Raw genomic sequence first — 25520 nt, 5'->3', positions numbered from 1 at the left:
GAACCATGTCTCTGTGATAGCAACAATGTCCAATTCTGCCTCAGCCATTAGGGCCTGCAGATCTGGGATTTTATTTCCCAAACTATGAGCATTTGTGGTCATAGCCTTCCAGGTACTCTCTTTAAGGTTATTGCTTTTCCTGGACTCCTTATGAGATATTAGTTGAGATTTGTTATTCACTTCACTCTTTCTTTTTGTAGTTGTGCCACTGTTGACAGAGTTATCCATCTCAATTAGATTTTTCTTTTGGTTATGGATCTTGAAATACTGCATGCATTGTGTTTTTTCTCTCTTTTCTGGTAACACTTCAATGATTTTCTCAAGAACTACTTCAGTTTTTAATATAGTGGAGGCTTGTTGTTCTTTTTGCATTTGGTACATTGTGTGTCTCCTCATCACAGGTCTAATTCTACCAGAGCCCACTGTATTCCTGGAGTTTAAAGAATTTCTTAATGATCTGTTTGAGTGGGGGGGTATACCTGTTGGCTGCCCATCTGTCAAGAATGGGTGACTGTGGGTCCTACCTGAGCCTAATGAATCTCCTTTTCTTGACTCCTGGTTTTTTTGTGATATTGGGGAATTATTTTCTGAGTAATGCAATGTGGGTGTAACACTTTTAATTGAAGCTAATTGATCTTTAATCTCCGTCAGCTCCTTTTTCAAGGAAGAGAGTTGTGCACAAATTGGGCAAGCTCTAAGTTTCCAGATGCTTTCCCTCAGAATAAAGGCTCCACAGCAGTTACATTGGATAGTCCTCATCTTGGTAATTTGTGATTTGTATTTCCTTGACTGTTACCAATGTACCAATTTATCTCGCTGCCAATGGTAAGTTAGGCAGTCTTTATTAGAAAACAAGCCCCAGGGGTGGGTGGGTAGAGGGGTAGGGTGGGGGGGAGTCAAACAGTTTAGCCTGGGACAAGCTGGGTAAAGCAGGGCACTTCTGGACGGTTGTCTTTGCTTTTTGGTCAATTGTTTTAAAAAACAGTCTTTATGCCCCAATTTTTAGTTTGAACAGATTGCCAGCTAACTCCAAAAGAGAGAGATTTTAACAGTTTAAAAGCTGGAGAGCTTTTTTGTTTGGGGTTTTTTTTTTTTTTCTTTTTTCAAACTTTATGCAGCAAACAGCAAATTAACTTACTAGAATAATATCTTACTATAAAGAAATGAAACACAGACTATAAAGAAAATTAAAACACAGACAGGAATCAATCACAGAAGCTTTCTACACAACTTCAAAGCAAATAAGCAAAAATACGTAGCCGCAATGCAGATTTCACAATGCAATATATACTTCCACCAAGAGAAACCCCTCCAGCATGTTTTGATTTCTTCTGTGCAGATTCCACAACAACTGATTGGTGTGGAAGTTGTGCTTTCTGGTAGCCGGGAACAGACTGTACCAAATAAGTATTGTCCACTCTTTTATTGACAGCTGGTACTGGGCATGGGTGCTCCAAGAGACTATGCTGTAAGACTAGGAGGACTTCATCGACAGGTATAGCCAAGACTTGTTTTGGAGGATCCATAAATTGGAGGACTTCCAGTGTTTGCTGTCTAGCATCCTCTTCAGCTACCAGAGTAAACGGTATGATGTCCGCCATATCCTGAACAAAATTTGTGAAGGATAAATACTCCGGTGGAGATTTCTTTCGTTCTTCTGGAGGGGAAGAATCAGACATAAATCCTTCAGAAGAAGTGTCTGTATGCCTGTCGTCCCAAGTATCATATGGATTGACGTGATGTGGAGACGTTGGAGAAGTCCTTGGTGGACGAGTAAGTCCTGAAGGACCTGTCTGTGGATCATCCAAAGGTATCCATCCAGGGACTTCTTCTCGTGGCTTGGATGGAGTTGATGGAATAGCACCGACTATTTCATCAAATGTTTTCCTCAGAAGCTGGTACAGTGCGAATTCCGGATGTCCTGGAGCCCCAGGTGACATCGGCATCGATGGTATTGGATCAGGCATTGGTGATGGAATCAGCATCGATGGTCACCTCGGTATAGACTTTGGCTGTGGTACCGGCATCGGTGCGGGCACTGGCATCGACCGCTTGACGGATGAAATCAGACATTGTTCGATTACAGATGGGACATTTCTTAAATCCCGTGGCCATATTTTTTCGTCGACAGCCGATGAAATTGAAAGAAAACGTGAGGGGAAAAAAATTTACTTAAAGAGTAAAAAATATTTACTCACCAGCCGGTGGTAACCCGAGAGACCCCGATATGGGCGAGAGTAAATGGTTTTTAAATCTGATTTTTAGTCAGCTAACTGTGAGAAAACTCACACAGGCTCCTGCTCCGCGATGCCAACAGCAGCACGGAAAAACGAAGACTGAAGGGAGACTCCTGTGGCTGAGAATATCATGGCATGCTGGGCATGCTCAGTGGGCTCAGTGTGCCAATCAAAAGTTTCTAGAAACTTTGACAGAAAGTTTTCCGCAATAGGGCTCCATTAATGATGTCCTGGGATGCTTGTACTGGGATAATATCCGAGCAGAACTGGCACCCTTTGGGCAACATTTATGTGCACTTGTGAAAGGTTCAAATGTCATGCGATGCCCCCAAGCATAAGACACCATCTGTCATAGGGATCCATGATAAATACAGTCCTCATGCATCACTAGAAACCCAAGGACATGATGGCCAAACAAAAAGGAAGCTAAATCGAACTTGATGGTGGCAGTGGCTGACTGGCAGGCACCAACAGCAGCACTGATGGGAAGAGAACCAACTGCGAAAGGAAACAGAGAAAGGCTGAAAAAAATCTACCAAGGGATACTAATGGGATGACCACAGGACCTCATGCCAAAACAGCATAGTGAAACTCGTGGGAACTGCTAAAAGAGGAAAACTTGCAGAAATCATGACCACTGGGTTCTACATGCCTGAGTACCTTTGCTATCAGCAGCCTCGGAGGAAAGACATACAGGAGGAAGCTGGTCAGCCACAGACATACGAAGGCATAGAGCCCCACTGCCCCGGACTCCCTCCGGTGGCTGAAGTACCTTTGCGTCTTGGTATTGAGACTCGTTGCCATAAGATCGAATTGCAGGGTTCCCTACCGTTCGCAGAGAAGCTCCCAGGCCCCCTGAGAGAATTCCCACTCCCCCGGATCCAACTGCTGCTGGCTGAGGTAATACGCCTGGATGTTGTCAACTCCTGCGACATGGGAGGCGGCGATTCCTTCGAGATGAAGCTCTGCCCACTCGAACAGCAGATGAGCCTCCTGCGCTACCATGGGACTCTTGGTTCCCCCCTGGTGGTTGATGTAAGCCATCAAGGTTGAATTGTCGAGAAAACGCACATCATCCGATCGCGGACCAAGGGTATCAACTGCTCCAGAGCTCGGCGCACCGCTCTTGTCTCCAGGCGATTGATGGACCATGTGCATTGACGGACGTGCCCGGACAAAACCCCTCCCTGAGCTCTCCTAGCCCAATCGCAGGGCGAGAGCTGCTCTGCCAATCAGCGCCTGGGAAACAGTGCCAGCCCTCCTTTAAATCCGGGCTCCGCTCCGCGGCGCCGCGCGCCAGGCGTCGCACGCCCAAAGGAGCGCAACCTAAGGGGCTTGCCCCTTGGTGCGCCCCTTAGTGTGCCCCCTGCCACCGAAACCGACTGAACAGAACCCTGTTACCCAACGGACTCTGGCTCCACAGACAACCCTGCTTGCTAAGCTTACCTGCCGCTTACCGTCTCCGCTTACCTCGCTACCGTGGCAATCGGCCTGGGAGAACCATCGGGTCCGAGCTGGAGCTGAAGCCGTCTCCTGCCCGAGCACGCCGCAGACCGACGCCAGCGGACCCGCCCACCCGACTGACCTCACTTCCTGCCAAGCAAGCCCATAAAACTGATGCCGCTCTACTTTGTGTCTCTGTGATCAACTCTCTTTAATCCCTCTTTTACTTCCCCCTGCAACTATCCACCCTCTATTACCTCGTATACCCCGGCCACACACTCCAAATGCACTCCACTGCACACCCTTTTATCCCCAATCCTGACAACTTCCCACCTACCGCCATTCTAATAGCACAACCTGCCCTTCCTCCCTCCCATCTCCCATCTCCTCTCCCCCAACCTCTCAACCGGCCTCCACCCACCCGTCTGTCTACTTCCCGTCTGTCCCCTCCCAAAATGTGCTTCCCCACTATTCCCATCATACACCACCCCCACCGGCGGACGCTCCGCCCAGCACACCCTCACTCCTTTCCCCAGCACAAATCCCTAGTGCCCATCATGATCTCACCCTTCACCCAACTGCTAGGCCTAGCAACACTTACCATCTCCCTTTTCAACGCACAATCCATCCTAAAGAAAGCCCCCATACTTCAAGACTTACTCACTGACACAAACCCAGATATCTGTGCCATCACAGAATCCTGGCTAAAGAACTCAGACCACGTTTTCATCAACCAACTCCCAACACAGACATACGACATCTTCTCTATTCCTAGGCCCAGAAAAAGAGGAGGCGGCATACTCCTAGCTACCAAGAAACACCTTAACCTTAAGCTACAGACCATTTCCCCCCCCCCCACAAAACTTGAAATTGGGCTTTTTAAATCCAAATCCCTGCAAGTCTGCCTTGTCTACGCCCCCCCCTGGTATACTTGAACAGGACCCATCCCCTTTCATTGAATACATCACCGACAACATAAAACCAGACACACCCGCAGTAATACTCGGAGACTTCAATCTCCATGTAGACACCCACCCCAATACGCCTGCTTGTGAAACTCTACTTCTCACCCTCAAAGCCCTGGGCTTCAGACAGCTAATCTCCGAGCCCACACACAAAGCTGGCCACACCCTTGACCTCCTCTTTGTCAACACATGCATTTCAGTACCCCAATCACCCATTACCACCCCCCATCCCCTGGTCAGACCATTTTCTCATCAACGCCCACCTCACCATCAATACCGATACACCGACCACAAGCTCACATAAAAAAACAATTTCTTTCCGTAAACAATGTTCCTCGGAGGAACTCTCCTTAGCCCTCAGCAAAGTAAGTGAAAATCTTGACTTATCTAACCCAGACACTGCCCTTATATCCTGGAATAAGTCCTTATCCAACATAGCCAATGATCTCTGCCCCACCATCCACAAAACAATAACCCCCACACGCACCGAGAGAAAGCCATGGTACACCGCTGAACTAAGAAAACTAAAGCAAGACCTTAGAACCAAGGAACGTACCTGGCGCAAACAACCAACACCCACACACAAAATGGACTACAAACACACATTGCATACATACCGACAAGCAACCATCCACGCCAAACGCGACTTCTACGCATCTAAAATCCACAGCTTTAAATTCAATCCAAACGCCCTATTTAGCCTCGCTGCAGAACTCACAAAATCCCCCATTCCCTCCCCCCAAGAAATAAACAGCATAGAGAAATGCGAGAAACTAGCCAACTACTTTCAAAGTAAAATCTCCAAAATTCTTACACGTCTACCCCCCAACCCCGCACCCACAGACCCACTACCGATCGACAACAACTCTAACCTCGACTCCCTCGACACTACCTCCGTGAAGGAAGTTGAATCCATATTAAAAAAAATGCGACCATCCACCCACATCTCAGACACCATACCATCAAAAATTCTCCTCCCCATTCCCTCTGCCATTGCAAAACCAATAGCAGAAATCATAAACTGCTCCATCACCTCCGGGAAAGTCCCCGACCCATTTAAACTCGCCATCGTGAAACCACTACTAAAGAAACCCACCCTGGATCACAATGACCCTGCAAATTACAGGCCCATTTCCAATCTGCCCTTCATATCCAAAATCATGGAAAAAGTGGTAAACTCCCAACTCACCGATTTCCTAGAAGATAACAATATTCTACACCCCACTCAATACGGTTTTCGTAAAGACCGTAGCACCGAAAAACTCCTACTCTCAATAACGGACACCATCCTTAAAGGCATGGACCACGGCCAATCATATATACTTGCCCTTCTCGATATCTCAGCCGCCTTTGATACCGTGAATCATCAAATCCTAATATCACGTTTAGCGGAGATAGGCATCTCAAACACAGCCCTATCCTGGTTCTCCTCATACCTTGACCACCGTAAATACCTAGTCAAGCTTGATACTTTTGAATCCGCACACATTCCCCTCACACAAGGGGTACCACAAGGCTCTTCTCTATCCTCCACCCTCTTCAATATATACTTACTCCCTCTCTGCCACCTTCTCTCTAAACTAGGACTAAAATTCTTCTTGTACGCAGATGACGTACAAATACTTATTCCAATTCAAAAATCCATCAACGAAACCCTTCAATACTGGGAAACATGCCTGACATCCATCAATTCTCTCCTCTCCAATCTCCACCTAGCACTTAACACCTCGAAAACTGAAATCCTCATCCTCACAAACCAATCACTCAACTCATCCCACCAAATGACTCTCAACGCCTCACAAGCTCATACACTACCGCCCAGTGTCAGAGATTTAGGAGTCACCCTAGACAATCAACTCAGTTTCAAAACCCACATTAAATCACTTCTAAAAGGGGGCTTCTACAAATTACAAATCCTCAAAAAATTGAAGCCCCTTCTCCACGCCTGTGACTTCCGCACGGTTATGCAAATCACCATACTCACCAAACTCGACTACTGCAACTCCCTTCTCTTAGGCCTCCCTTCCTCTACCACTAAACCCCTTCAAATCCTACAAAATGCCATGGCAAGAATCTTAACAAACACCAGAAAAACTGACCACATCACTCCCATACTCCAAGATCTCCATTGGCTCCCCATCACCTTCCGCTCCCAATATAAAACACTTACCATCCTCCATAACACATTATACAACAACAATTCACCCTGGCTTGAAGACATGCCACAATTCCGTCAAGCCAATCGCCCCACCAGAAACTCCCTTGCTGGCACTCTCCAAACCCCCTCACTTAAAGTTGGGCACCTTACCGCTACCAGGGATAGAGCCTTCTCCATTGCGGGCCCTACCCTCTGGAACTCCCTACCTGTCAAACTCCGCTTAGAACCGTCCCTGAGCCATTTCAAAAAAGGAATCAAGACATGGCTCTTTAAACAAGCATACCCCAACTCCACCCAATCCTAACCAATGTCCTCCTGAACCACCTCAATCCCAACCTAACCCACTACCTTTCTCCCATTCCCCTTTCTCCTACCTCACTCCACCTCTCCTTTATCCTTTTGCCTATTCCCCCACACCACCATCAACTTCTCCCTTAAAACTATCACCGTTTGTACCCGGTTCCCACCATCCCCACCATCCCCCCCCCCCCCTCCCTCCCTACCCCCCCCCCCCCCCTCAATCATTCTTACGTGCACCTGCCCCTGTCCTACTGTGAATAAGTTTCATATACCAAATATCTCAAGTGCACATGCCAATTAACCTGTATATTGGTTCTTTTTTGTAACGCTGCCTGTTTTGACTCTCCTCTCCCCCACCACCACCATCAACTTCGCCCTGAAAACTATCACTGTTTGTACCCGGTTCCCACCCCCCCCCCCCCCCCCCGCCTCCGCTCCCTCCCTACCCCCCCCCCCCCCCTTAATCATTCTTAGGTGCACCGGCCCCTGTCCTACTGTAAATAAGTTTCATATACTAAAGATCTCAAGTGCACATGCCAATTAACCTTGTATATTGGTTCTTTTTGTAACGCTGCCTGTTTGACTCTCTTCTCCTCTTCTTTGTATATCACCCAGTTAACCCCTCCCCTGTTCATTGTAACTTCCTTTCCTTTCTCAGTTATTTGTAAACAGACATGATGTGTCCTACGAATGCCGGTATAAAAAAGTTTTTAAATAAATAAATAAAAATAAATAAATGTCTGTTCCGACATCGACCAAAGGCCTTGAGCAGACCTGCCCAGACAAACTGTCCCCCAGCCCCGAAGACTTGCATCCGTGGTGACCACCACCCAACTCCGGGACCTCGAGAGGCATCCCCTTCTCTAGATTGTTCCACGTCATCCACCAGGCCAGACTGGCCCTGGCCGACCCCAGCAGAGCCAGGGGCAGGAAATATTGTTGTGACAGAGGATTCCAACGGGACAACAAGGCTCTCTGCAGAGGCCTCAAATGGGAAAATGCCCAGGGCACCAGTTCCAATGTGGACACCATCGAGCCCAGGACCTGTAAGTAATCCCAGACCTTCGGCACCTGTGCTATCTGCCCCTGAATTTTGTTCACCCTGTCGGCTGTAAGAAACACTCTGCTCTGCTGGGTGTCGAAATGGGCTCCCAAGTATTTGAGAGAATGGGAGGGGACCAGATGGCTCTTCTGCACATTGATAACCCAGCCTAGAGATTCCAGGGGCGACAGAACTCGGTCCACGGACCGCACACACTTCTCTAGTGACTTTGCCCGTATCAGCCAATCGTCCAAGTACGGGTGCACCAGCAATCCCTCCTGTCGCAGCACCGCCGCCACTACCACCATCACCTTTGTAAAGGTCCGCGGGGCGGTGGCCAGCCCGAAAGCCAGCACTTGAAACTGAGTACTGTCCCAGAACCATGAATCTGAGAAACCTCTGGTGCTCCTGATGGATGGGGATATGCAGATAAGCCTCGGTGAGATCCAGAGATGCCAAAAACTCTCCTCCCCTTACTGCTGCAATTTCGGTGCATGTCGTCTCCATCCGAAAACGTGGTACCTTCAAACTTTCTTCAGGTCTAGGATAGGTCGGAATGTGCCTTCCTTCTTGGGCACCATCAAATAGATTGAATATCTGCCTTGTCCCTGTTCGGACACTGGCACCAGTACACCCGCCTCCAGACTTAACAACCGCTGAAGCGTTTCCTGGACTGCTGCCCACTTGCTTCTGGAAAGACAATGCGACTTCAGAAAGACCGAGCGCAGTGGGCAAGAAAATTCTAAGGCATAGCATAGCCGTTTCTCACCACACTCAACAACCAGCAGTCGGAAGTGATCTTGGTCCACTCCCATAGAACTGGGACAGCCTGCCCCCAATTACCAGAGACAAGGATTGGACCTACCGGATCTCATTGCGAGGACTTATTGCCACCCACACCCTGGGTGGATCCACCTTGTTGACCTTCCAGCCCCTCGAAAGGACTGTTGCCTATGCAAGGACTGTCTTGGGGCCAAGGCCACAGAGGGCCTCTCTGACGAAAACGTCTGGACTCCCAAAAGCGAAGCCAAGAAGAGAAAGGCTTCCGGCCATACTTTCGATCTTCTGGCAGCCTATTGTCCTTTGTCTCTCCCAGCGACTTCATCAGACGATCAAGGTCCTCACCAAACAGCAGTTTCCTCTGAAAGGGCAGACTACAGAGCTGCAAATTTGATGACAGATCTGCTGACCAGTTGTGTAGCCACAAGTGTTGATTAGACGCCACCACCGACAACATAGCAAGGGCCGTGGTTCTCACAAGGTCATACAAGGCATCCATGACATAGGCAACCCCTGCCTCCAGGCGGGCCGCCTGGACTGGGGAAAGAGTCCCGGAGGCAGACTGTTCCTGCGGCTTCTGGATCCAACATAAATAGGCCTGCTGCATCAGACTTGCACATACTGCCATCCACAGGCCAAGCCCCAGGACCTCAAAAGCTCGCTTGAGATGCACGTCCGACTTCCAATCCTGAACATCCTTTAGAGCGGAAGATCCAGCCACCGGAATAGTGGTCATCTTAGTGACTGCCGAAACTGCTACATCCACCTTCAGGACCTTGAGAACATCCTTCCACCTTCGGGACCCGAGTCGGAGGAATCCCACTCTCGGTTGATCAATTTCTGGATTTTCTTCAGACCTGGGAAAGCGCTGGGGGGTCTCCGTAGGCCATCCAGAACCGGATTAACCCCTTCAGCATCTGAATCCTCCAGGGTGAGCTTAATTCCAGCACCTCCAACACCTGAGGTATAAGCAGGCGAAGCTCCTCTCTCTTGAAAATCCGGATCACCTGCGGATCATTGCCTGCAGCCTCCAAACCCTCCAAGCTCCCCTGTTCACTTTTAGAGTCCCCTGGGTCCAGAAGGGGACCCCCAATCGGGTCCCCATCCTGATCGGCCTCCGAGGAGACCTCATGCTCCTGCGTAGACTCGTCCGAATCTTCCGAGTCCGATTCCAATCACGCTAGCCGTCCCTTGGAAGGCAGAATTCGCGGGGGGACCTTCCCCCGCTTTGCCGAACCTGTCAGGCCTTCCTTGACACTGCACTTACCTGCCTGCCCTGCGAGGAAGGCCTCGTGCAGTAAAAGTACGAATTTAGCCAAAAGTCCCCCCGGGGCCCCCGAAGGACACTTGGGGCTGCTAGGGCCTGAGACATCCGGACTTTTTTCCCCAGGTCGAACCATAGGAGACAGGAGCGGTAAGAACCCCTTGGACCCCCGGGGAGAAGCCCCCCTATCCGGCTCCGCTGCTGCGGCCATAGCCACTCCCTCCTTTGATTCAAGCGCCACCGCCGCGGTCCACGAATGCCTCTGCGGCTTTGCTTGTCTTTCAGATCCCCCTCCCGCACACTCCGTGCAGAGGAGGAGGTCATTCAGGCCGACCGATAGGCTACCACAGGCCCTGCAGGTCTCTCTGAGTTGCTTGTCTGTCATAACAAGCACCAAGAAATAAAGCAAGGCAAAATATAAATCCAGGCAATCCTATGCTTGCCGTGCTTTCCAGTGGCCCAGATCGCACCACACGGCAGCTGTCAAACCCTGAGGAGGGCTCACTTCCCCAAAAATTTCCTGCTGGCATGGTGAACAGGCTGCTGCCACGACTGAAAACCGTGTGGCTCATTCGGGAGTACAGCCAGCCCCCACTGGAGTGAATCTGCCCTGACCAGGACCACCACCCTCAGAATGATCCCCCGATCCGCCCATTTACTGCCTGGCCTGCACCCAATCTCGCCGAGGATTTCAGCCTGCTAGGCCGCACAGCCTACCGCATGCTTCTGCTGTTGCATTCTGCCTGATAGGCCGCACAGCCTGCCACATGCTTCTGCTGTTGCAAACGTAGACAGCTGCCGGTGACTTTTTTTTTTTTTTTTTACAACAAAGATTTAAAGGTCCAGACATATAGGAAAGCACAAAAATAAAAGTAAGGGTACTTCCCTGTCCTGGGCAGGTGGAGGGCTTCGGGAACTAGACCACTGGCTGTCAGGGGTCCTGGAGTCGCGGGCTGAAGCTGGCCAAGGGCATCCAACCCCCCGTTCGCCCGGCTCAACCAGAGGGATGACCTTCTGCAGGAGCCTGTCACCTCTACCATCTGCAGGAGCCTGTCACCTCTACCATCTGCTGGAGGTAGAGAAATACTGAGGAACTGCAGGTGGCACTCTCGTATATGTGGCAGTGCTTAAAGTTTTGTTCTCTACCTCAATCTGCTGGTACAGATGATTAAAACCCGCTTGTCTGGACTGATTTGGGTATGTTCAGGAATGATGTATTTTTGAAAGATACTAAGGGAAAATAGGGCATCCCAATAGAGAGGTTGCAATAAATGCCAAAGTGGACCAGATGCCTTTAAGTGTAGAAAGATTCCAAATTACCCCAGTTAACTGATGAGCATGTTGCTAATACAAACAAAAAACATATCTTGAAATGTCTGTATACAAAGACTAGAAGTCTAAAAAATAACATGGAAGAATAAGATATAAGATAAGAATAAGATATTTATTTTATTTATAACTTTTTTATACTGAGGTTCAGGTAACAGAGTTACTTATCACTCCGGTTTACATTCCAACAGGCAAATAAATGACAGTAATATGTCTTACAATGAACAAGGATGAGAACAACTTGGAAAAAACATAACTAGGAAAAAACAATGTGATATAAGAGTGTATAGTACTGGAGGAAGAGGAAGATATAATTGGTATCTCAGAAACCTGGTGGAAGGAGGCTAACCAATGGGACACTGTGATACCAGGGTACAAATTATATGAAAATGAAAGGATGGATAAAATTGAAGGAGAGGTTGGTATTATGTGTTAAAGAGAGCACTGAGTCAAACAGGATAAAAGTTCTGCAGGAAACAAAATGCATTGATCAATCTTTATGGATAGAAAGTCCAGGTGAAAAAGGGAATAAAATAGTAGTGGGGGTATGTTACTGTCCACCTGGCCAGAATGAACTAAGACATTGAAATGCTAAAAGAAATTAGGAAAAGCTAACAAATCAGCAGCAAAGCAATAACGGGTGACTTCAATTACCCCAGGATTGACTGGGTGAATTTACATAAGGTCATTCTAGAGAAATAAAGGGGTAGATTTTTAAACCTGCGCATGCTTCCTGGCGTGCATACATGGATGCGCCGATTTTATAACATGCGTGTGCTGGCTCATGCATGTTATAAAATCCGGGGGCCACACGCATGTGCAGGTGGCACGTGGGGGGGGGTGGGACATGACTTATGCAATTTTCGCACGGCGACACATTTTGGCCTTCCCCAGTTCCCTACCCCCCTATCTAACCTCCCCTTCCCCTTCCACCCCCTAAATCTAACTTACCTTCCTTGGTTTTTTTTTTTTTTTAAGTTGCTGCTTCTCCGGAGCAGAAGCAACTTACACGCGCCAGCGACTGGCGGTGCACGCTTCCCTGGCACAGTGCAATGGCCGCTGTACCAGCAACGACACTTAATTGTGTACCGGGGTTTACGCACATGGCCGGGCCCGTTTGAAAATTGGTCCGGTGTGAGTAAGGCCCGGATATACGCATGCTGGGGTTTAAAATTTTACCCAAAAGCTCCTAGATGAAATGAATAACTGCTTCATGGAGCAGCTGGTAAAGGAATCAAAAAGAGGGGAAACTATTTTAGACCTAGTCCTTAGTGGAACACAGGATGTGGGGCGAGAGGTAACAGTGTTGGAGCTACTTGACAATAGTGATCACAACATCATAAGAACATGCCATACTGGGTCAGACCAAGGGTCCATCAAGCCCAGCATCCTGTTTCCAACAGTGGCCAATCCAGGCCATAAGAACCTGGCAAGTACCCAAAAACTAAGTCTATTCCATGTTACCGTTGCTAGTAATAGCGGTGGTTATTATCTAAATTAACTTAATTAATAGCAGGTAATATATATCATTATATATAATTTATTTATTTAAAATGTTTTCTATACCGTCGTTAAGGTGGGTACCATCCCAACGGTTTACAGTAAGGCACATAAAGTAATGCAATTAAAATCTTTCAGTTTACATAGGTGCCATAAAGTTCGGTAACATAGTTTTTAATAAATGTAAATTGATAAATGTGAAAAACATCATGTCCAGGTCAATTCTATGGCAGTTTTGAGTACAAGACTCGTATTATAATTGTAACTTATCCTTTAGTGATGCGTTCTCTATTAAAACAAAAAACAAAAAAACTACACACTTGGTTATTATTGTTGTGTGTATGGGTGCTCCTTGCGCTTCCCTGGTTTCTATTCTCCCTTCTCTTTTTGAAAAGCTTGTTTAAACAGCCAGGTTTTTAGATTTTTCCTAAATGTTTTGTTTTCTCTTTGTAACCTTAATTCCAGGGGCATGGAGTTCCATAGTATGGGACCCACTAGGGATAATGCTCTCTCTCTTACCTGGGTTAGTCGTGCTGTTTTGACTGATGGAATAGTTAGGAGTGCTTTGTTGGCTGATCTTAAGTTTCTGTTGGGGATGTGTACACGAAGGGCCGTGTTTAGCCAGTCTGCGTTTTCGTTGTGTATTAATTTGTGTATGGTGCACAGCGTTTTCTACTGTATTCTTTGTTCAATGGGAAGCCAGTGTAATTCAGCCAGTGTTTCAGTGATGTGGTCTCTTTTACTCTTGCCAGTTAGGACTCTTGCAGCTGTGTTTTGCAAGATTTGCAGTGGTCTTAGTGAGGTGTATGGTAAACCCAGTAGAAGGGCATTACAATAATCAGTGCTTGCGAATATCAATGCCTGTAGTACTGATCGAAAGGTGGCTGTTGTTAGAAACAGTTGGCTGTTATAGAAACAGAAATGACAGCAGAAGAAGACCAAACAGCCCATACAGTCTGCCTAGCAAGCCATGCACCCTTCTTTTTTTTTCCTTTCTCTCATACCTCTGTCACTCTTGGCTCTTAGCAACCACTTGGTTCTATTTCCCCTCCACCCCCACCATTAATGCAGAGAGCAGCACTGGAACGGCATCCAAGTGAATATTTACCATAGTCAGGGGTAGTAACCGCCGCAACAAGCAAGCTACACCCATGCCCCTGTCTACCCAGACTATGTAACTCAGTCCTTGTTGGTTATTGTCTGCAAAGTGCAAAGTGATGCACTTAGGGAAGATTAACCCAAATTATAGCTACAGAATGTAATATTCACCACTGAGGAAAAGAATCTAGGTATCATCGTTGAAAATACATTGAAATCTTCTGCACAGTGTGCAGCAGCAGCCAAGAAACCAAATTGAATGCTAAGTATTATTAGGAAAGGAATGGAGAATAAAGCAGAGAATATCATAATGCTTCTGTATCACTCCATGGTGCGACCTCATATTGAGTATTGTGTGCAGTTCTAGTCACCACATCTCAAGAAAGATATAGCAGAATTAGAAAAGGTACAGAGAAGGATGAACAAAATAATAAAGAAGATGGAAAAATTCTTCTATGAAGAAGGCCTAAAGCGGTTAGGACTCTTCAGCTTGGAGAAGAGATGGCTGAGAGGAGATATGATAGAGGTCAATAAAATAATGATGGAATGAAATGAGTCAACGTTAATCAGTTGGTTACTCTTTTGAAAAGTCAAAGACAGGGGCACACACAATGAAATTAATAGATAATATATTTACAACTAATAAGAGAAAATATCTTTTTTACTCAATGCATAATTAAAGCTCTGGATTTCGTTGTCAGAGGATGTGGTGAAAGATATTAGTGTAGCTGCCTTTAAAAAAAAAAGGTTTCGACAAGTTCCTGGCGGTAAAGTTCATTAAACATTAAGGCAGAGTTGCAGAAATCCACTGCTTATTCTTGGGATAAGCAGCTTGGATCCTGCCAGGTATTTGTGACCCGGCTTGGCCACTGTTGGAAGCAGGATACTGGGCTTGAGAGACCCTTGGTCTGACCCAATATGGCAAGTCTTATATTCTTATGTATTTTCTGCCTGACTAGCTTTTCAACATAGCACTTGCCATGCACTCCTGGGGCACGGTGAATTCTTCCACAGTCTACCATAGCAAAATTTGCTTGTCGTGGAATCCCCACCAACCTTGCTGCAGTCATATCCAATATTCATTAATGCTGCCTACAGCAGTAACTTCAAGGCCCTATGTTTAAAACTTGGTAGAGCAATATCATATCCCTGTAAGCATAGTTCCTAAGGGAGGAACAAAGAATTTTCAAAATGGATAAGGGTATTACTGCATGGCATCCATATCTAGAACTGTCCCTTGTCACAACTGGGGAATGTGAGCCCTTGGACTACTGCCGAGTTGACACTACCCGTGGCAGTACGAGTCAGGACTCAGCAGGTGGTTTTAGGCACACATACAGACTAGGTCCGAGAACTTCAGAGTCTTCACCTGCACCTCTCATGCAGGTTGAGCCCTTGGATTCTGGGGGTCAGCAGGACTTTAGGAGACTGAGCCATGAAGGGTCAAAGTCCAGACAGTAGTTAGGGCAGGAAACTAGAAGCAGAGTCTAGTTCCAGATAATGGCTAGTTCAGGCAGCAAGAACTAGAGTCAAGGTATAGGCAATGGTCACGGTAGGAAAGGCAGGAGACAGAGAGATAAACCAGGGAGATTGACAAAGCCCAGACTGGCAGACAGGGAACAAGGCAGAGCAAGGCACGAGAGGGACACAGGAACATAGCCAAGCAAAGCAGGAACACAGCAAGGCAAAGCAAGAATCACTGGGGCACGGCAATCAACGCCAACAAAATGCCAGATGATGTTACTGAGGTGCCGAATAGCTGATATGCCAGTCTTTAAATATACTGATTTGATGATTTATTTATCGAGTTTTATATACAGTCATTCGGTTTCGCCATCACAACGGTTTACAAATGATGTCATCAATTTGCTTCACGGCTAGCTTTCCCATCAAAGATCCCATAAATCTTGTAGAGGTGCGTGCATAGCCCACCGCCGCATCCGCCAATGGACTGAGGCCTGCAGGGACACAAGCAGAGCTGGTAAATGGACACCGGCCGCAGTGTGTCTACCATGGCCAGTGTCCACATTCAGTATCAGTAGTAGAAAATGTATATTGCTATGAGCCTGTCAAGGCCCACCCATTATTTGGTACTGCCATCTCTACAATGTACACCATACACGTTGCTCCATGATGAAGAAGGAAAGATGAGAGAATGGCCAACTCTGCGACATGTATCAGATATGTAGTATGGCTGGCAATAAAATGTCCTTTCTTAATCGGAAAAGGGATGGTAAAAAAAAAAAAAAAAAATTCTCCAGTAGCAGTGCTATCTACTGTTTCTACCATAATACCACATAACATAATACCATCTGCCCTGGCTTGGTTGTCTATAAACTGACCTCACACGCTTCTAACCTGGGGCCAATCACGTTCTAAAACCACTGGATATGGAAGCTTGGGAAGTATTCTCATGCCCATCATGGTTTACCCTGCTGAAGTCAACTAGCTGGGTACTGCTGCTGGTTACCATGTACACAGACAAGCATCTCCTTCCTCTTGTAATTAATCCAACCTCTCTGGGCTACGTCTTTACATATGAGGGTCTCACTGCATCCTAAATTCACTAAAGTTTGGGTGGGCTCCTCATTCTGCTCCAATGAAATTACAAAGTCTGAAAGTTCCCCACATGGCCCATGGTTACAGTTTTGCAGTTTCACAAAAGTATTTGCCCATTCCTGCTCCCACTCTTCATTCTCCTGTTGAGGACAGTTCTTCCTAACATGCTCCTTCACTCTACAATGGGAGAATGCCTGTGGGATTTGTTCCATTTTGATTGACAGCGCCCACAAAAGTTTAGCACTCCCTTCCTCCAGGTGGCTATGTTCTCTCTTGCGCTGCTCTGCTAACTTGCACTCTCATTCAATGTCCTCCAGCCATAGTCAGTCCTCAGCAGCATGGTCTTACAGTAGGAACATGCTCACAGGCTCTGATCTCCTCATTCTCTTCCTTACCATACAGCAGCATTCCTCTTTATGCTGCCCATCAAAAAATGAACAGAAAGCTCATTACTTGTTTGAGCAGGTACCTTCCACACCAGTGATCATTCTCCCTTGGAAGGTTTTCCTTTACTATTGGGTACTTTAACCTTTGGTGGTGGTTGGGTCATCAGGCTGACTTCCATCGATTTGCCCCTTTTGTACTGACAGTCCCTGGCCAAATGGCCTCATTTCCCATAGTTCAAAAAAGCAGAGGAGCCTGACAGCTATGCTCTAAATCAGTGATTTTCAACCAGTGTGCTGCGGTACACTAGTGTGCCGCGACACATGGTCGGGTGTGCCGCGGGGAAAGTTCCCCAAACTATAGTGCCCCCTGTGTTTTGTTCCCTTACGACAGGGGTCGGGAACCCATGGCTCTTTTGAGGGCTGCATCTGGCTCGCAGACAGTCGCCACACTTTCCCACTGACCCAGCTGCTCCCCGGTCCTCCTCCGCCCGGGCTTAAAATGCTGTCAGCCCGGGCGGAACGCGGCAGGACAGCTGGAGTCAGCGGCACCGGCGTGCTCTCTTCGCCCCCCCTCCCGGCCCGGAAGAGGAAGTGAAGAGTATCGGGTGCCTGCGCGGCAAGAAGAGGCCACGCTAGTGCGCTCGGCATCGGCCCGAAGAAAAGAAGACTGCAGCGCGGCTCGGAGGAAAATGAAGAGGTTCAGCCGCGGCCGATGGGACTCCGCCTCCGCGAGGGCTGAAAATGAAGAGGTGAGCGTTGGGAGGAGGCTGCAGCTGCTGCTCGCGAGTTTCCGGGGTGGGGGAGAGAGAGAGTGAACTCGCTCATTCACTCTCTCTCTCCCCCACCCCGGAAACTCGCGAGCAGCAGCTGCAGCCTCCTCCCAACGCTCACCTCTTACTTACAGCCCTCGCGGAGGCGGAGTCCCATCGGCCGCGGTTGAACCTCTTCATTTTCCTCCGAGCTGCGCTGCAGTCTTCTTTTCTTCGGGCCGATGCCGAGCGCACTAGCGTGGCCTCTTCTTGCCGCGCAGGCACCCGATACTCTTCACTTCCTCTTCCGGGCCGCGGGGGGGCCTCTGTGTGTGTGTGTGTGTGTGTGAGAGATTGCATGTATGTGAATGATTAAGAGCCTGTACATGTGAAAGAGAGTATGTCTGTGATTGAGAGCCTGCCTGTGAGAGAGAGAGAGAGCATGAATGTAAGTTTACCATTGGGAACCTGTATGTGTAAGTTTGTGATTGAAAACCTGTTTGTGTGAAAGAGTATGTGTGTATGATTGAGATCCTTTGTGTGTGAGAGAAATCATGTGTATGTATGATTAAGAGCCTGTGTGTATAAGTAAGAGAGAGATCATGTGTGTCTGTGTGTGATTGAGAGCTGGTTTAGGTGATGGAGCATGTGAGTATGTGATTGAGAGCCTGTGTTTAAATGAGAGAGAGAGACCATGTGTGTCTGTGTGTGATTGAGAGCTGGTTTAGGTGATGGAGCATGTGAGTATGTGATTGAGAGCCTGTGTTTAAATGAGAGAGAGAGACCATGTGTGTCTGTGTGTGATTGAGAGCTGGTTTAGGTGATGGAGCATGTGAGTATGTGATTGAGAGCCTTTGTGTAAATGAGAGAAAGAGAGGACATGTTTGGAAGCATGTGAATGAGAGTCTGTGTGTGAGAGAAAAAGACAGCATGTATTTATGTGATTGAAAGCCTGTGGGTGTGTGTAAGCGTGAAAAGATAGACAGCATGTGTGTAAATGTGTAATTAAGAGCCTATATAAGTGAGTGAGAAAAAACATGTGTATATGTGAGTACTGAGAGCATGTGTGTATAGGTGTGTCCTTGAGAGCCAGTGTGAGAGAGAGCGCTGGTATGTGACTGAGAGAGGAGAAAGTTCCAAGCAAACCACCCCACCTCCTGCTAATTCAGAACAATCTCAGGACACCTGGATATCAAACGTTCCCAGGTATGCAGAGCAAAAAAATTTTTGTATCCTTATTATTTTTCATTACTGGGTCTTTGTGTCTGCTATTTTGAAATATTTTGTTGGTATCTGGAAATGTTTTATATGTGTTTTTAATTATTGGATATTCCACTCATTAGCTGTTTCGAAATATGTTCTTTTTGTTAGTACAGTTTTACTGCTGATGATTTTATATTTCTTGATTTGTTTTATAAGGATGGGTGATGTTTCTTTTTTCCTTTGTTACACTGCATACAGAGACTCTGGCTTGTTGCAGTTTCCAATTCATTTTTTTCTGTATGCTTCTTGTTATGCGTTTTGGTCTCTTTATTCTATGTTAGGTGAGGGACAGCACGTGATTCAGGTGAGGTTTTCTGCTGGCGTGTAGTTTCTGTGTAGGACTCTATAGCAGCCTGACTTGGTCCGTTTTCCTAATAGGAGATGTATTGGTGTCTTAAGGCCTGGTGTAATATTTTCAGAGACTTATTGTACTTTAAAAGTGTGATCTTACATAAAATGCACACATTTACTTATATTTAGTTTTAAACATATTATATGGCTCTCATGGAATTACATTTTAAAATATGTGGCGTTTATGGCTCTCTCAGCCAAAAAGGTTCCTGACCCCTGCCCTACGATGCGCAGTCACGCTTCCTACAGTGTAGGAGCCGTGTACAATAACACATGCGCGAGCTTTGAATGCTCGCGCGACTTAATGACATCACCGAGCTGGTACTTGTACTCTGGCCTCATGACCATAGTATTTCTCATTGTACCCCTTTATATTGCAGTATATGCTTGGCAGAGGTCCTTTAAGTGTGGCAGATAATGTAATACTCTTCTATTTTAGTGTGTGGCTGCGCACACTATCTCAGCAGTGATGGAGAAGTATTTGAGAATGGAAAAGGCAAATGCCGAACAGGACCCTGGACACAATTCTGACCTAGATGAAGGCCCTAGTATGAGAGGTCGACAAAAGAAAAAAGACAAGACGGTGAGCTCAAGGCAATACAGTGAAAGCTATCTTTCATTTGGATTTACTTTCACTGGGGATGCGACAGCACCAACACCACTGTGCTTGGTTTGTGGTGAGAAGCTATCCAATAGCGCCATGGTGCCAAGCAAGCTTAAACGCCATCTCCAAACGAAACACTCTTCCATTCAAAACAAGCCGATGGAGTATTTTGTACGCTTACGTACAAACAATGAGAAAGAAGCAACTTTTTTGAGAAAAAGCACACAGGTAAATGAGAGAGCCCTCAAAGCTAGCTACCTTGTTGCTGAACTCATAGCTAAATCAAAAAAGTCTCACACTGTGGCAGAAACATTAATACTACCAGCTTGTAAAGCTATTGTAAATGAGATGCTTGGCCCTGACGCAGCCAAAGAGATAGCTAAAGTGCCTCTCTCTGATAACACAATTTCCAGACGGATTGATGACATGTCTGCTGACATTGAAACAGTTGTTTTGGAAAAGGTGCGCATCAGTAAGAAATTTGCCTTGCAACTTGATGAGTCGACGGATATCAGTGGACATTGTCAGCTGTTGGCCAATGTGCGTTTTGTGGATGGAGAAGCCATTAGAGAAAACTTCCTATTTTGCAAGGCACTGCCAGAAAAATCAACAGGAGAGGTAATATTCCAGGTCACATCGGAATATCTTGATAAAAGTGGGCTTACATGGGAAAACTGCACAGGTGTCTGCACTGATGGAGCCGCAGCCATGGTCGGGCGCATCAAAGGCTTTGTAAGTAGGGTTAAGAAAGAAACCCAGATGTTCTTGTTACCCACTGTTTCTTGCACCGTGAGGCCCTCGTTGCAAAGACCTTACCAGCAGATCTAGTTCCTGTGTTGGATGATGTTGTGCGCATAGTGAACTTTGTGAAGATGCGACCTTTGCGATGTCGCTTATTTGCGTCTTTGTGTACAGAAATGGAAGCGGAACATAAAATCTTATTGCTCCACACGGAGGTCCGGTGGCTGTCACGCGGCAAAGTGCTGGCCCGTGTGTATGAGTTGCGAGAGGAACTTAAAATATTTCTGACAAACGAGAGGTCCGATTTTTCAAAGCTGCTTGCAAGTGATGAGTGGTGTACAAAGCTGGCATACCTGGCTGATATATTTCAATATCTGAATGAACTGAACACACGGATGCAAGGCCGAAATGAAAACCTGCTTACAAGCACTGATAAAATGAACGGATTCCGTTTAAAGGTGCAGCTCTGGCAACAACATGTTCAGGGTGGCAACCTTCAGATGTTCCCGCTCACCGAGAAACTGCATGATGGCAACACTGCTGCAATGTGCGAGGTGATTGGCAGACATTTGAAAACTCTTGAGGAGAAATTGTCGTTTTATTTCTCTTCAGCTTTCACAGAATGCCTTGACTGGGTTAGGGACCCATACAGTTCATTATCCGTTGCTGGAAAGGACATGACTTTAAAGGAGCAAGAGGAACTCATTGAACTGAAGCAAGATCGCGGTTTAAAGCTAAAGTTTGCTGATCTTCCTTTAGACAGTTTTTGGTTATCTGTTGCCAAGGAGTTCCCCATTCTGGCCAACAAAGCTATTTTGACATTGCTCCCATTTTCAACCACATATCTATGTGAGCTGGGCTTCTCAAGCTTGACTGCCATAAAAACTAAAAACAGGGAGAGACTGAGAACTGTTGAGGAAGAGCTTCGTGTGTGTCTTTCCACCATTCCTGCCAGGATATCCCTTTTGTGTTCATCGAAACAGGCCCAGGTTTCACACTGAATGAGTATAGATACATTTAGAATCTATATTTTTAAACATATGTATAATATGTACTGTTTTAGTGTCATTTTGTGCCATTTTGGTTGGTGGTGTGCCCCGGGATTTTTTAAGTGTAAAAAGTGTGCTGCGGCTCAAAAAAGGTTGAAAATCACTGCTCTAAATAAATAAGCAGCCATTTCCATCCAACATCTTTTAGTCAATGAAATAGGCTGCGTGGGGTTTTCTCATGTTACAGGGTACTCTTCTGGAACTATTGCTGGTAATCTCCACCATATAACTCGCTGTTTCTAATATAGCAATTCTGACAGTGAAATAGTTAGCTCTACCATCACGTTTGGCTGCTTGAAAGGCCAGTTGACTCTTGCCAGTGAGAATTCCTAGGTACATGGTTCAGCTGGCTTCTGGGCAACCCGTCAGGCAGACAATTCTTTCATAATTCTTCAAACACACATATAGGTTTTCTCTCACCTTCATCTTAAATAGAACAGGAGTTGGAGGCTATGCCTGCTTCATTGTGATTTGCATTGCTAGTGCTAACTGGGTCAATACTGTTTGCTCACTAATGCCAGCTGCTGGGTTACTTGTTTAGTCAGGGTGTGGACCCCCACAAGCTTTTCTGCTGCCTCTTGGAAAGGGCCTGCCATGGCTTGCTCCATGGAAGCTCATTAGCTTTAGCCCCACAAACGTTTGCAGAAGGGCTCCATTTCTCCTTCAAAGAAAAACAATAAAGCAAATTCTTGCCTGTTCGGCATGGACTCACTATAAAGCAAAATTGCTTACCTTGTAATAGGTGTTATCCCAGGATGTAGTCCTCACATATGGGTGATGTCACTGACTGAGTCCTATTGCGGGAAAACTTTCTGTCAAAGTTCCTAGAAACTTTTCACTGGCACTCTGAGCACGCCCAGCATGCCATGATATTCTCTGCCACAGGGGTCTCTCTTCAGTCTCGTATGTAGTAGTAAGCTTTAGCAAAAATAAAATAATAAAGGTAACACACCCAACTCCGCGGGGTGGCGGGTGGGTTCTGTGGGGACTACATCTTGCTGTCCTGGATAAAGCAATTTTGCTTTATTCCAGGACAAGCAGGATGCTAGTCCTCACATATGGGTGATTAGCAAGCTAGAGGCTGAGTCATGTCGTAGTGAAGCAACAGTGAAGTATTGTTGTTGAATTTGAGTCAGCCGAAGATCAAAGTAGGTTGGATGTAGAAAAAGTTGGGATTAAACTGGAAACAAGTTCTTTAAGACAGATTGTCCATAGGCTGAATCTTGTCGTCCTTCTTTGTCCAAACAGTAATGAGCTGCAAAGGTGTGAAGAGAACTCCATGTTGCTGCTTTGCATATGTCAAGGATTGGCACTGAACAATAGTGTGCTACTGAGGTTAACATTGCTCTTACTGAATGCGCCTTTACTCGCCCTTGGAGAGGAAGGCCTGCTTTTTCATAGCAAAATTGTATGCAATCTGCTAACCAGTTGGATAGAGTATGTTTACCCACTGCTTTATCTGGTTTGTTTGGATCATAAGATACAAAGAGTTGAGTGGATTTCCTGTGGACTGCGGTGCGGTCTAAGTAGAATGCTAGTGCACGCTTACAGTCCAAGGTATGTAAGGCCCGTTCCCCTTGGTGAGAATGAGGGCTTGGAAAGAACGTGGGTAAAACTATGAATTGGTTCAAGTGGAATTCCGTAACTACTTTGGGAAGGAATTTTGGATGTGTACGGAGAACCACTCTGTCATGTAAGAACTTTGTGTAGGGTGAGTACGTGACAAGTGCTTGTAACTCACTAACCCTTCTAGCCGATGTAATGGCTATGAGGAAGACAGTCTTTCATGTGAGAAATTTAAGATCACAGGAATTCATGGGTTTGAAAGGAGAATGCATGAGCCTTGTTAAGACCAGATTCAGGTCCCATTCTGTGACTGGTGGCCAAATTGGTGGTTTAAGTTGGTTTAAACCTCTCATAAACCTACTGACAAGAGGTTGTATGGATATTGGTGCATCTCCCATCTTGTTATGGTAAGCTGAGATTGCACTTAAATGTACTCTTACAGATGAAGTCTGGAGACCAGATTCTGAAAGATGGTATAAGTAGTCTAGTAGAGAAGTAGCGGGGCAGGTGAAAAGATCAATATTCTTTTGCCTGCACCACAAAGTAAATCTTTTCCATTTGGAAGAATAGTTCTTTCGTGTGGAAGGTTTACGTGAAGCTATAAGCACTTGAGATACATTGGTGGAAAGATTGAGTAGTTGTAAGATCAAGCTTTCAACATCCATGCTGTCAGAATGCTGTCAGAATGTTGGGAATTATTAGAAAGGGAATGGTGAATAAAATGGAAAATGTCATAATGCCTCTGTATCGCTCCATGGTGAGACCGCACCTTGAATACTGTGTACAATTCTGGTCGCCGCATCTCAAAAAAGATATAATTGCGATGGAGAAGGTACAGAGAAGGGCTACTAAAATGATAAGGGGAATGGAACAACTCCCCTATGAGGAAAGACTAAAGAGGTTAGGACTTTTCAGCTTGGAGAAGAGACGACTGAGGGGGGATATGATAGAGGTGTTTAAAATCATGAGAGGTCTAGAACGGGTAGATGTAAATCGGTTATTTACTCTTTCGGATAGTAGAAAGAGTAGGGGGCACTCCATGAAGTTAGCATGGGGCACATTTAAAACTAATCGGAGAAAGTTCTTTTTTACTCAACGCACAATTAAACTCTGGAATTTGTTGCCAGAGGATGTGGTTAGTGCAGTTAGTATAGCTGTGTTTAAAAAAGGATTGGATAAGTTCTTGGAGGAGAAGTCCTTTACCTGCTATTAAGTTCACTTAGAGAATATTTATTTATTTGTAATTTTTATATACCGACCTTCTTGCATGAAAATGCAAATCAGACCGGTTTACAGTGAAACTGAATAAGCAGGAAATCTAATTCCTTAGTCTGATACATTGAACATCTAAAACAAAACAAATGTTAACATGGCAAAAGGCTAAACAACTTAATAAAGGTTAATTAAAAGACAAACATAACTAAATTTATTTTAAACGAGGCACAAAGGTTAGCACGAAGGGGAGCACAAAGGGGAGAGCCCCTTTGTCGCGCGACGCCCGATGGACCGGCGTTGTTTACCCGCTCTGACGCTAGCGTGGTGACATCATTGGGGGCGGGTCTATTTCTCTCTGAGGAATCCCACTGTTGACAGTTTCATGGCGATTTTTCAATGGTAACATGGAATAGACTTAGTTTTTGGGTACTTGCCAGGTTCTTATGGCCTGGATTGGCCACTGTTGGAAACAGGATGGTGGGCTTGATGGACCCTTGGTATGACCCAGTATGGCATTTTCTTATGTTCTTATGGCGCAACCGACCCTGATCCTGAGTTATGAGAGTGGGAGTTACTCCCAGGCGAATTGGATTCCTAACTGAGAGGTCTAGAAGTGTGGGAAACCATACTTGTTGAGGCCAATACGGGGCTATGAGAATCATGGTCCCCCTGTCCTGTTGTAGCTTCAAAAGAGTTTTGGTTATGAGCGGTATCGGAGGATACGCGTATAGAAGGCCTGAGTTCCAAGGGCGAGCAAAGGCATCCTCGGCTGGCTGGTTTTTCTGTTTGTGTAGGTAACAGAATTTGTCCACTTTGTGATTTAGATGTGACGCAAAGAGGTATATTGTTGGTTGTCCCAATGTTGAAATATCCTGGTCGCTACTGAGGGATCCAGGGACCATTCGTGTGGTTGGAACTGAC

General features: G+C 46.3%; 1 protein-coding gene across 4 annotated transcripts in view; it reads right to left on the bottom strand.

Annotated features, from left to right (window-relative positions):
• The window catches only part of LOC115084728 (serine-rich adhesin for platelets-like), an 859145-nt gene that overhangs the window by 344820 nt on the left and 488805 nt on the right, over positions 1-25520 (bottom strand). The window lies entirely within an intron of this gene.

Source organism: Rhinatrema bivittatum, chromosome 2 (genome assembly GCF_901001135.1).
Source record: "Rhinatrema bivittatum chromosome 2, aRhiBiv1.1, whole genome shotgun sequence".
Lineage (NCBI taxonomy): Eukaryota > Metazoa > Chordata > Amphibia > Gymnophiona > Rhinatrematidae > Rhinatrema > Rhinatrema bivittatum.
The sequence above is the reverse complement of the archived record's forward strand: the minus strand, read 5'-3'. Positions and strand labels throughout refer to the sequence as shown.